Source organism: Dermacentor andersoni, unplaced genomic scaffold (genome assembly GCF_023375885.2).
Source record: "Dermacentor andersoni unplaced genomic scaffold, qqDerAnde1_hic_scaffold ctg00000758.1, whole genome shotgun sequence".
Lineage (NCBI taxonomy): Eukaryota > Metazoa > Arthropoda > Arachnida > Ixodida > Ixodidae > Dermacentor > Dermacentor andersoni.
Window position 1 is genome coordinate 1 of NW_027315436.1, and position 10,000 is coordinate 10,000.

The 10,000-nt window shown below is 53.5% G+C and overlaps 1 non-coding gene across 1 annotated transcript; it reads left to right on the forward strand.

Moving 5' to 3' along the window:
* Window positions 1-5,719: 5,719 nt before the first annotated feature.
* On the forward strand, window positions 5,720-5,911 carry LOC140214941 (U2 spliceosomal RNA). Its single transcript, XR_011891867.1, has one exon. It is a non-coding gene; the product is annotated as a U2 spliceosomal RNA (small nuclear RNA).
* The last annotated feature ends 4,089 nt before the right edge of the window (window positions 5,912-10,000 follow it).

Genomic DNA, 10,000 nt, shown 5'->3' on the forward strand with positions numbered 1-10,000 from the left:
GCATGTACTTAGACATGCATGGCTTAATCTTTGAGACAAGCATATGATTACTGGCAGGATCAACCAGGTAATCGTTCAACTGCGCGTCCAGCCTTTCAAGCAGGCCGGACGCCGTTTTTGCGATGCCGAGGCCACCTTCAGGCGCCCCAACACGCTTCGTTCTCGCAAAGGGTAGCACTTTGCACAGTCCGAGACGACGGCGTTCGAGCTCGCAACGGCGCCCTCCCCGCAGGGCCGGGTATCGCCACGCGGCAAGAAGCACGCAACATTCTCGATAGACCGGTTGTGTCGACTCGATCGCGGCTTGCGGTTTCTCTCGAGCCCGCAGCACTGGTGGACCGACCGACACTTGCAACGTAGCCGAGACGGCAAAGCCGCTAGGCGACGGGTCACGCCCGCGCCTTCGGCGCTTTCGTATTTGATTCGTCCGAGGACGATGCGGAACACACTTCGATATCGTGGAAAAAGCGTCGTCCGACAACCAGCCCCTAACGCATCAAGCGGATGAGGCTGCAGACGTCAGCTGTGGGATCCACGGGAGCGATACCGGGGACACGCTTGACGGGCACGAAGCCCGCCGCATATCAAACACCCAGGTCGCTTTGGGGGCGACTGCTCTCTGGGACCCCCATATAATAGCAGCGATAAGTACCCAGACCTCCATGGGGCCGTACTCGTGCCACTTTCGACGAGCGTTTGGCGAAAATCGTGCCGCCTCGTAACGCCGCGAGCAAGATTGAAAGCTTACGTCGGCAGCACAATGCCGAAGTCGTGAAAGCGCAGCGCGTCCACCGAATGCGCGAACGGCAATTTCTCGCCAATGGCCAGTACGGTTTCCTGCACAATTGCCTGTCTGTCGCCCTACGGGGCCCCCGGCCGATCGATTCGAGGCACGCTAGCACGGCCCCTTCGCCATTTCCGAGCACGAGTGCGAACAGTGCGGGCGGCGTGCTCGACGCCCCGGCTGACGTCGTTTCGGACTTTGTCTCTTCGCGTGCTCGCGGCAACGCCGCGGCCAACGACGACGTCTGCGCGGTTCTTTGCCGGTTCCCGGCGTGCTACAGTGCAGCCCTCTGCAGGGTGACACCGGCTCCGTCGTGGCCGTGCGGCGGCTTGTACGCAAAAGTTGCGTCAAAGGCGTCGCGCTCGCGCCGCCCCGGCACACGCGGTTTCGGACTTTGTCTCTTCCAGCGCTCGCGTAGTCGTGGGCACGATTGTCGACGTCGCAACGGTGCGCGGACACCGCCACGAGCACGCGCAAGACGAAAATCGCACTACGGTACAATGTCGGCCGGGGCCGTACGGCCCCTTACAGTAGCAGCGATAAGTGCCCAGACCTCCATGGGGCCGTACTCGTGCGACGCGGCGGCGTACTGCGCCGAGCCGAGCGCCAATATTTGGCTTTTGCAGGGCGGATTCGAGCTCTGGCGATCGCCGCGGTACCGCCGCTCACCGATTCAAGGCACGCTAGCGCGGCCCCTTCGCCATTTCCGAGCACGCGTGCGAACAGTGCGGGCGGCGTGCTCGACGCCCCGGCTGACGTCGTTTCGGACTTTGTCTCTTCGCGTGCTCGCGGCAACGCCGCGGCCAACGACGACGTCTGCGCGGTTCTTTGCCGGTTCCCGGCGTGCTACAGTGCAGCCCTCTGCAGGGTGACACCGGCTCCGTCGTGGCCGTGCGGCGGCTTGTACGCAAAAGTTGCGTCAAAGGCGTCGCGCTCGCGCCGCCCCGGCACACGCGGTTTCGGACTTTGTCTCTTCCAGCGCTCGCGTAGTCGTGGGCACGATTGTCGACGTCGCAACGGTGCGCGGACACCGCCACGAGCACGCGCAAGACGAAAATCGCACTACGGTACAATGTCGGCCGGGGCCGTACGGCCCCTTACAGTAGCAGCGATAAGTGCCCAGACCTCCATGGGGCCGTACTCGTGCGACGCGGCGGCGTACTGCGCCGAGCCGAGCGCCAATATTTGGCTTTTGCAGGGCGGATTCGAGCTCTGGCGATCGCCGCGGTACCGCCGCTCACCGATTCAAGGCACGCTAGCGCGGCCCCTTCGCCATTTCCGAGCACGCGTGCGAACAGTGCGGGCGGCGTGCTCGACGCCCCGGCTGACGTCGTTTCGGACTTTGTCTCTTCGCGTGCTCGCGGCAACGCCGCGGCCAACGACGACGTCTGCGCGGTTCTTTGCCGGTTCCCGGCGTGCTATAGTGCAGCCCTCTGCAGGGCGACACCGGCTCCGTCGTGTCCGTGCGGCGGCTTGTACGCAAAAGTTGCGTCAAAGGCGTCGCGCTCGCGCCGCCCCGGCACACGCGGTTTCGGACTTTGTCTCTTCCAGCGCTCGCAACCATGTCGGGGCCGACGCCGACGACTGCGTGGTGTTTCAACGATTGCCGGCGTGACACAATGCAGCTGCGTGCGGGATGCCAGCGATTCCGTCGTGTCCGTGCGGCGGCTTGTACGCAAAAGTTGCGTCAAAGGCGTCGCGCTCGCGCCGCCCCGGCACACGCGGTTTCGGACTTTGTCTCTTCCAGCGCTCGCGTAGTCGTGGGCACGATTGTCGACGTCGGAACGGTGCGCGGACACCGCCACGAGCACGCGCAAGACGAAAATCGCACTACGGTACAATGTCGGCCGGGGCCGTACGGCCCCTTACAGTAGCAGCGATAAGTGCCCAGACCTCCATGGGGCCGTACTCGTGCGACGCGGCGGCGTACTGCGCCGAGCCGAGCGCCAATATTTGGCTTTTGCAGGGCGGATTCGAGCTCTGGCTATCGCCGCGGTACCGCCGCTCACCGATTCAAGGCACGCTAGCGCGGCCCCTTCGCCATTTCCGAGCACGCGTGCGAACAGTGCGGGCGGCGTGCTCGACGCCCCGGCTGACGTCGTTTCGGACTTTGTCTCTTCGCGTGCTCGCGGCAACGCCGCGGCCAACGACGACGTCTGCGCGGTTCTTTGCCGGTTCCCGGCGTGCTATAGTGCAGCCCTCTGCAGGGCGACACCGGCTCCGTCGTGTCCGTGCGGCGGCTTGTACGCAAAAGTTGCGTCAAAGGCGTCGCGCTCGCGCCGCCCCGGCACACGCGGTTTCGGACTTTGTCTCTTCCAGCGCTCGCGTAGTCGTGGGCACGATTGTCGACGTCGGAACGGTGCGCGGACTACGCCACGAGCACGCGCAAGCCGAAAATCGCACTACGGTACAATGTCGGCCGGGGCCGTACGGCCCCTTACAGTAGCAGCGATAAGTGCCCAGACCTCCATGGGGCCGTACTCGTGCGACGCGGCGGCGTACTGCGCCGAGCCGAGCGCCAATATTTGGCTTTTGCAGGGCGGATTCGAGCTCTGGCGATCGCCGCGGTACCGCCGCTCACCGATTCAAGGCACGCTAGCGCGGCCCCTTCGCCATTTCCGAGCACGCGTGCGAACAGTGCGGGCGGCGTGCTCGACGCCCCGGCTGACGTCCTTTCGGACTTGGTCTCTTCGCGTGCTCGCGGCAACGCCGCGGCCAACGACGACGTCTGCGCGGTTCTTTGCCGGTTCCCGGCGTGCTATAGTGCAGCCCTCTGCAGGGTGACACCGGCTCCGTCGTGTCCGTGCGGCGGCTTGTACGCAAAAGTTGCGTCAAAGGCGTCGCGCTCGCGCCGCCCCGGCACACGCGGTTTCGGACTTTGTCTCTTCCAGCGCTCGCAACCATGTCGGGGCCGACGCCGACGACTGCGTGGTGTTTCAACGATTGCCGGCGTGACACAATGCAGCTGCGTGCGGGATGCCAGCGATTCCGTCGTGGCGGTGCGGCGGCTTGTACGCAAAAGTTGCGTCAAAGGCGTCGCGCTCGCACCGCCCCGGCACACGTGGTTTCGGACTTTGTCTCTTCGAGCGCTCGCAGCGATGTCGAGGCGATCGCTTACGTCTGCACGGTTTGCGGTGTGCTACAATGCAGCAGTCTGCCGCACTACACCTCTTGGTTGCCGAGGCCAGCACGGCAATTTACTGAAGCGAGCGCATTGCGCCCAGGCGGCAGCGGACTTTGTTGCTTCGGGAGTGCTCTTGCTGTAAAATTTGAACGGCTGCAGCTGCGCGAAGCAAGTGTACCTATTTTCACTCTCTCTCTGTCTGCCTTTGAGGCGACTGTAATTTCACTTTAAACGCAACTGGAGGCGGGAGCAACCTGATGAGAGTAGGTGGACTTCGGTACATGTAATTTAGAAATTGCTTTCAAGCTTTGAGGACATACACCTTCGCGCCATCTGCTTTCCCCGTCTCTTTGGCACTTTATAGTATGTGCTGCATGCTCTGCATTCCAAAGAAACACGCCTGTCTCTCTCCCTCTCTCACGTTCTTCTTCTTTTTGTAGCTGCTGTTGTAGAAGATGCTATGCTCTTTAATCGCTGTAACATAGAGTGCTTGCACAAGCCAACAACTTTTGCGTGTTTTTTTTTTTTTTCTCTTCCCAAGACGTTTCTGCCATTATTCACTAACTCTCGTTCTTAGTATGCAATGGAGCGTTAGCTCGCGCCATCTACCTTTCTTTCTGTATTGCAAAGTCCGCAGGTTTTCCTAGTTCCGTACACAGATGGCGCCAATGCGTTTTGGCGCCAGGTTCGAACGACCTCGCTCTACTCGTGTTTGGCATTTGAATGTTTCAAAGGGGTTTGCGACAGGGGGTGGTTCTTGTGCAAGGCTGAGCTTTCCAGCTGCGTTTAAGCTATGCTAGCATGTGTGCGTATATATATATATATATATATATATATATATATAAATACACAAACACACACACACACACATGCATATATACATACACACACACGGTAATGGTAAAGATGATGAGGTAGCACTTTTTTTTTTCTTTTTTTTACAATGCCTGTGTTTCAGATGGCGATCTTTCTCCCCTCTATGTTTCCGGTTGGAAGGAGTGTGCAGCGTTTTCTATATTTATTTTGTCATTCACTTCTATGTTGCTCGTCTTCGTACATGGGGCATGCTACCTAATTCTACCGGTCGATTCGACACGTTGCGATCCGTCCCGGCCTGTGCCGTATCAAAATTTTCAGTGGGCCTTGCGGTAAATAAAAAGAAATGAAGGAAATGCGCGTAGTATATTACAATTGCACACGGGCTTGAAACGAAGCCCTCAAGGAAGGTCACCTTGAGCGGTCGCATTCAGACGGAAGTAAGCATTCCCCTGGCGCGTTTTTTTTCCGCTCGCCTGTTCCGTTTTCTACGAGGTTGCCTTGGTTGGTTTCGCGTTACAAGCAAGCTTGCACTCGGGTCTCGTTTCTACGCGACAGCGTTTCGTTAACAGCGAAAGACTGAGGCGTTGCGAATTCATCCGTGAGATAGGGAGCGTTGAGTCTGTACACAGGCTGAATTTTATAATATTGCCCACGCTGTTGCTGAGGTTACCCATGTCGGCAGGGCGCCCACAAGGCAGTAGTACAATGAAGTGAAGTGAAGGACATCGCTTCTCGGCCTTTTGGCTAAGATCAAAGTGTAGATTTTTAAAGCCCATGTACGAAGATTTACGAAGCCCATCTACGAAGATTTTTAAAGCCCATGTAGGCACCTCTTAATGATCTTTTATGTTTTAGAGAAGCGTTTTGCCATGTATTTTACACCTTTACAGTTTTAGCCTTTTATCACTAACACCACTAACTAGTTTTTTTAGTCATTTGTTTGCGTTTTTAGATTATACACCTTTTATCCGTTTTTTCCTTGGTTTTGTAACATATTTTTGATGTATTTGTAACTAGCATAAATAAAAAACTCTGTTCTTATCAGCTTAATATCTGATACGGGTTCTATATGGACCCACGATATTAAACCTATTTTTGGAAGTTGGCGGAGTGCTTGAAGCCTGCTTCACCTCCGCCGCAGGTCGGCCCGGTATTGCACTACCTCCGGGATCGGCCCCGCTCACTTAGGTGAGACTTCATTCAATCAAAATGAAGAGCACAAGCTCAACGCGAGCACTGACTTGACACGCACCATTCCTATACTACACGCAACGATGCCGGTTCGCGGACCACGAGAGTAATTAAACTGCCACTCCATCTGTGTGTAGCGTCGCACTTGTTGCGTCGCAAATGGGACAGCCGCTCCAGCAAATTTCTAGTTATGGGCTTCGAGAAAAATTAATGAAAGCAAAAGAAAGAACCAGAATTCCTATTTGTCCGATGTCTCTGAATGATTGTCTCCTGTAAAGAGCCACTTGGGGGGATGGGGGGTAGGATTAGCCGTGGGGTTCGCAATCAATATGAATCCCACTCAAAGCCAACACTGGATTTTGGAGTTCACTATCGCTTGGATCCGTAAACCACCGCGCCCACGCAAGCTCGCCCTGCCGCCGAAATCCGCTGCCCAAGTGGAAGAAAGATTCCCTATGAAAGAAAAATAGAGTGCCCGATTTCTGGCAACTACTGTGCAGCCTTTGTGTACACATTTTCGCAGCAGTGGGACCGAGCGCCTCGAAAACAAACTTGTCGTATGCCCGAATGTGGCGAAATATATTCAAGGGTTAAAAGGTGCCTCATCTTTCTAACCTGTATGTTACGAAGACCTGTTGCTACCTTTTCATCATGAACATCATCATCATCATCATCCTGGCTACGCCCACTGCAGGGCAAAGGCATCTCCCATGATCCTCCAAGTACCCCGGTCAGGTGCCGATTGTCGCCATGTAGTCCCTAATCTAATCTGCCCTCCTACCTTTCTGCCACCCCCTGCTACGCTTCCCTCCTCTCGGAATTCAGTCTGTAACCCTTAATGGCCACCGGTTATCTTCCCCCCAGATTGCATGCCCTGCGCATGCCCATTTGTTTTTCCTGGTTTAAACTTTGGTGTCATTAACGAGCGTTTGTTCTCGCACACCCCAATCTGCTCTATTCCGATCCCCCCGTGACGCCACACCCATCATCCTTCTTTCCAGAGCCCGTTGCGTCGCCCTCAGTTACCCTTCGGTAATCCTCAAAGCTTTTTGTTGGGACACTCGTGGCATCTTTCTCGTTTAATGAAGTCAAATTTTTTTCAGTTTTGGGGGAAAACTCAATGAGCTAGGCGCGATTGTGTCCCTGGCGCCGCTCTCAACAAGATGGCGGCGCCCATGCTTTTTGCCTGCAGGTTCGGCCCTACGCAGAACACGCCTGCCGGGCAGTGTAGCCACGTTGAAGGGGCAAAGCGTAGTGCAGTGAAGCGCTTGCTCGGGCGAAAAACGCAAATATGAGCCAAACAGGAATTTCCATTATTGGAAATTCCAGTTCAGTTTGCGCATTGCGTTCGCCTAAGGTAAAGAACACAAATGCGAGTGCCACAGCAGTCAAGTCAAAGCTTAGGATTGCGTACCATTTTTTTTTTTTTTTTCGTGCCTTTTACTCCTGGCCTGCGTGGCCCTAGCGCGCATGCACACGAAAGTAATGAAATGGTGAAAACACGAAATAATGCGGTGCGGCTGTATCATATCTATTTTGTGCGCTTTGTTCTTTGTGGACTACAGCGGTGTGCGTCATGAGAAAGTTTCGGTGCCCTTCTTGGGTGACCAGTGAAGCTATATTTAAAACCACATTGATTTGTACGGTTATTGCTACAAACTGCGTGTGGGTGTTTTTCTTTTTCGCTGCCAACGATGGGTTATCGCAACCGCGATCGGTTCTGCTGCTACGCTAGACGCGTGCTTGCCAACGGTTGGCTCTATACGCGACCCGCGACGCGTGGTCGGCACATTCAAGCAGTCAATTGCAAACCGTTCCAAGAAAAAGGATGTACTCCACTTGCCACCTAGTTCGACGATTGTACTTTCTGACCCTCGAGGAAGCGCCGCCATCCCACGTTTTCTATAATACGATAAGATTCAGAGCGACCGCGACCACTTGTCTTTGTCAATATCTCGGAAACGCTTTCTTTTTCTTTTTTTTTTTAAATCCAGATACTCAGACGCGCCCGTGTTCACGCGCACTTGCTCTCTCCGATAAGCAGGGAAGCTCGGTTGGGGTGGTGTCGGGCCTTGCGCATGCGCTGCTGAGCTCGTCGCTTCGCCGGCCGGTCGATGCTGGCGCGGTACTGGTAATGAACTTCGACGTGCATGGTGAAACGTCACTTTGTATTGCCACTGTAGACTAGCAATGCAATGTGTTTGCGAGCGATTGGATAAATGAGAAAGCGTGCACTGTCTACAGTTTATGCCCCTCTAGAGTAGTGGAAATGTTGCTCCAAGTGTTAGGTTTGTAATTTGCGCCTACGAACATGAACTAAACAAAGAAAATGGTCTGCAGCCGCCTTCGCTTCATAAAATTCCCGTACGAAGAAATTTCCGTGCGCGAATGAGAGAGCAAAAGAGAGAAACCATGCTAAGAAGAATGGCTGCCTTTTACGTGATCTCGCGCATGAAACCAGACGATGGATTAATTTTAGCCGTTCATTTTGATTTGCCGAATGTAAACCGGAACACTTTCTCCACGCGGTCTTCAGATTTGAATGGCAATCAATCACATCCTTTCTTTTTTTTTTTTTTTCTGTTTCTTTCTATCTGGAACCGAAAGAATTCAGAACGCCATTTCAATCTTAGATTCGATTAGATATCGTGACTGGTATGCTGAAATATCACGCCTTATCTGGTGTTAACCTTCTTGATCACGGCAATAAAAAATCGCCAGTTCCCGAACTTTAATCGCGCCGAAGATGAACCGATATGCTGGATTCTTATTGTCATGATTTTATAGAAAGCGCTGGTTCTATGGCTAGCTTTGAGGAAAAGAAAAACATCGTTCAGGAATGTATAACTCTAAACAACTAAAAAAAAAATCTGCCGGCAATTGGTACTACAACGAGAGTACTGAGAATACTGGAAAAGATGAAATCCAATCATGCTGAACTGAACTGAAATTATTTCATCAAGACATGCCCCGAAAAACGTGGCCACTTTCAATGATAATTTCAAATGTGATTTCTTTCTTTTTTTTTTTCTTTTTTACGACGGATAATAATTATCTTTCCAATGGCGGATGTGAAAATTTCAGAGCACGGCATTTTCGAAATCCCAAGGCCCCGGACGCATTCTCTCTTCTTTAAGTATTTTGGTGGTGCACACGGAGGAAAATTTCGCGCACGTAATTTATAAACTAGTAGTTGATTTTCTAGAAGAACACAAAGTGCTGACAAACGGCCAACCAGGACACAATTAAATTGGTATTACGCACGGTTTCGAAGCCGCGGTAACAAAAGGGTAACAAAGGGACGTTCATTTCGTGGTGTGGATTTCACGTCTCTCACAATAAAAAAAAAATAATAATAAAAACTACTGCATAAAATAGGTTTTCCCAAACTGGATGGTTTCGATCAGCTTTTGAACAGCCCTTCCTTAAATTGAGTTGGCGTTGATTGAGCAGGTGCGGGCCTCTGCTGTTTTGGATTTTTGTAAATGGCATCAGTACTGGACAGTCCGTTCACTTGAGGATCAAAGGAGAAACCCCCCAAAAAAATATCATATCGTGGTGAGAGACGTGGCAGATGAGTACAATTATCGGCAGAAAAAAAAAAAAAGGAAAACCGCCTCGTACTCAGAAGCCGCTCCTCTCACGTGTGAAGCTTCAAACAAATTGTTTTTCTTGAGACGCTCTATAAAGTTATACACAGCTCCTTAAATGCAGCACCCGCACACAAAGCCAAACGTTCCAAGCTGGAAAGAAAGCATGAAATTCGCGGTGCCCGTTTCCTGTGAAACAACGGGCAACATTACGCCAAGTCCGCTACCACGTCAGCCGGGGCGGCCACACCCCGCCCGCGCTTAAGCCACATATGGCGACTGAAAATGCTCACCGCTCAAGCTGCGCGCGGCAAAGTCCGCAACCACGTCAGCCGGGGCGGCCACGGAGAGCGCCGAACGCCCGCGCTTAAGCCTGAAAATGCTCGGCGCTTACGCCAGGTAGCGAGAAAAAATGCTCGGCGCTTAAGCCACGCGGGGACTAAAACTGAAGCCACGGGATTGTTGCTGAAATTGTATGCATTCCGGTGGAAG